Source organism: Ursus americanus, chromosome 10, assembly GCF_024610735.1.
Source record: "Ursus americanus isolate L20-20 chromosome 10, mUrsAme1.1.p, whole genome shotgun sequence".
NCBI classification, from domain to species: domain Eukaryota; kingdom Metazoa; phylum Chordata; class Mammalia; order Carnivora; family Ursidae; genus Ursus; species Ursus americanus.
Genome location: NC_142136.1, coordinates 40,481,702 through 40,484,722, shown reverse-complemented (window position 1 = coordinate 40,484,722; position 3,021 = coordinate 40,481,702). Strand labels below are relative to the sequence as shown.

At 33.6% G+C, this 3,021-nt stretch overlaps 1 non-coding gene across 1 annotated transcript; it reads right to left on the bottom strand.

The window, feature by feature from the left end:
• Positions 1–2,642: 2,642 nt before the first annotated feature.
• On the bottom strand, positions 2,643–2,715 carry LOC148109351 (small nucleolar RNA SNORD36). The gene has a single exon (XR_015725995.1). It is a non-coding gene; the product is annotated as a small nucleolar RNA SNORD36 (small nucleolar RNA).
• Positions 2,716–3,021: the final 306 nt, after the last annotated feature.

Below are 3,021 nucleotides of genomic sequence, written 5' to 3'. Positions count from 1 at the left end.
AGGGCATGATCCTGGAGTCGTGGGATCGAGCCCCCCATCAGGCTCCTCTGCTGGGAGCCTGCTTCTTCCTCTCCCACTCCCCCTGCTTGTGTTCCCTCTCTCGCTGGCTGTCTCTCTCTCTGTCAAATAAATAAATACAATCTTTAAAAAATAAATAAATAAATAAATAAATATTTTTAAAAATTAAAAAAATAAAAAGTTCTATGGGTCAGGGCGCTCTATGGTGGCTCAGTTGGTTCAGCGCCTGCTTTAGCCTCAGGTGGTGATTGGGATCACGACCTGAGCCTCCCTGCTCAGCGGGGAGCCTGCTTCTCCCTCTCCCTCTGCCTGCCACTCCCCCTGCTTGTGTGCGCGCTCTCTCTCTCTCTCTGTCAAAAAATAAAATCTTTAAAAAAAGAAATAAACAGGTCTATGGATGGCAAAGTCTCTCCACTTTTCTGAATATAAATTTGTTGTTCTATTATGAAATCTAAGTTCTAAATGGAAAGTCACATTTTCTCAGCAAATTAATATGTAGTATATATATATGGTAAGAAAACAGCAGTAAATATAACATTTTATTGGAAGACATTTTATCGCCTTTCCTCCCTACCACTTCACCCCCAACCTCTGCCACTTTGTTTTGCTTTCTAGATTTCCTTGTTTTCTTCTTGGATATGTGGCTTTATTTTGATGTTCTAGGTGTGGATTTATTCTTACTTATCTTTCACGAGTTTTATTGGATCTCTGGATCAGAATCTCAATAGGTTTTGAAAAAATTTCAAATCTTATTTCTTTAGATGTCTTTCTGATGACATTTTTTCTTTTTTTATTTACAAGATTTATTTATTTCTTTGAGAGCAAGAACATGGGAAAGGGTCAGAGGAAAAGGGAGAGAAAATCGGAAGCAGACCCCGCCCTGAGCATATAATTATTGATATCTATATGTGCACACTTAATATTTTTGCAAGAGAAATACGTGTACTATTGAAAGTAAACTTATTTTGGTTACATTTGCTATGAGTAAGAGTGAGTCTCTGAGAGACTATGTATGGGTGGCTGACTGCTTACGACTTTTGCTTAAATCTAGCTCTACGTTACTTCCCATGATATGTGGTTGTGTGAACACATACAGACGGACATACAGACACACATACACACACTGTGTCCCTTAAAATGGTTTAAAAATTCACTTTTTTGGTAAAATTTATAATGCTGCTGGTAAAAATGAACATGTCAAGGAAAGCAATGGTTCTTAGCATAAAATGAAATTGGGTGTAATATTAGAAGCTGCCATAGCTTAGATCAATGACATTAAAATGTTTTTGAGGTGATAGAGTAAGTACAAAATTTTAGAGAGAAGGAAAGAGGTGGTGAACAAAATGAGTATTGTGTAAGGGCTCTGATTCGAAAGATCTTAGGAGGATTTTCCATAACGCATGTGCCTGATCTCTGCTCTACCTTTTAGAATCTAAAACAAACTTGGAAAAGTAGAAGAGAGGTAGAAAATGAGAAAGGGACATGCATGCATTAAAAATCTTATTTATGACATTTTCTATTTTGTAGAAGTTTAAAATTACTGAAGTATTTATTCTATTTTCAAATAGAAAGTGAATTTATGCTATAACAAAAATAGTTTAATTCCACAAATTACTATTATTCACTTCTGTGAATAGTTGACATATGACCTCTGACTAAAAATAGGATGAATAATCTCTTACATTAGTTTTGTAGGTACATGTGTGTGCATGTTTGGTTTTGCACCTTTATGTTTTTGTTTTCTTGGGTTAAAACAGATACACATATAAATGGGTTTTATATAACTACCCATCCTAATATTGGTTAGAAGAGTTATAAGTAGATGAGGTTTTAAACTAAGTCTAAAACTCACCCACCTATCATAGTTAATACCAAATGTGTTGATGCAATAATACAGTTCTCCTTGCCCAGTCGTATTTTCTGGGTGTTTGAGGATGGAAGTTACCTTCTCTGAGTCCATTTTTTAAAATATATGGCTTTAGCAAATTAAATCCGTGAACCTCTGGTGTCAGTTTAACACATAGCTGACATTGTCTCACACTGTCAAATTTGCTCATCCAAAGTAGAATGTGATGTAGAGAATGATGAGTTTTTAGATTATTTGTTGACATAAATGTGACATGCTGGAAATGAATCTGCGCTATGTATTCAGTAGTATTCAAGTGATGTTCCATGAAATTTAGGGCATCAGAAAAGATACTGAAGTCATTAGTAAATGAATTGAACTTGACAGTTCCATATAAACACCCAGAAAATACTGTTCTAAATGTACCAGATAGAGAGGACATTAACAAATAAAAGTTATTCTTTTAAAACTTGAACATATCCATCTCTCAAGTGTGTATAGCTGGAGTATAAATTGTTGTGCCATAACTAATGTATAAAATGCATGCAGTAGAGCTACACAAAAGCTGCATAGAAAAATTATTCAAAAAGATAATCTACTCTATGGTTATATGAAGCCCTCAGTCATTAAATACATTGTCTAACATGTATCTTATCAAATATATGTGTGAATAAAATCAGGGAATCATGGCACCTTGTTTATTTCTTCATCCATTGATTTAAAAAGAACAATCAGTTGCTACTCATATATGGAAATAAAACTTTATCATCTATGTGTTACTGATTCAGCCTTAAAATTTATGATTCCTTCATTGAATTTTTCAGGACAAATACTTTTTTCATCATTCTCTACAACTTCTTTTTATGTTAGAAGATATAATTTAGACGATTGCCTTTAGTTAATTTATATTATCACCATTAAAATCTTCTCTATTTTTTAAATCTTTGTTGAAGAAATTGACATATGGCAAGTAGGAATGTTTTGACCAATGTGAAGTGGCAAAGATATTCTTAGAAAATATTGGCTATTTCATGCCCTGTTAAGTATTTCAGTTTAGATACTTCCCTGAATTTAAGGAATTTTGTTAAGTCATAATTCATTAAAATTAAGAATCCCAGCAAAATATACATTTTTTCCAAATTTTGTGGTTTAGAAAG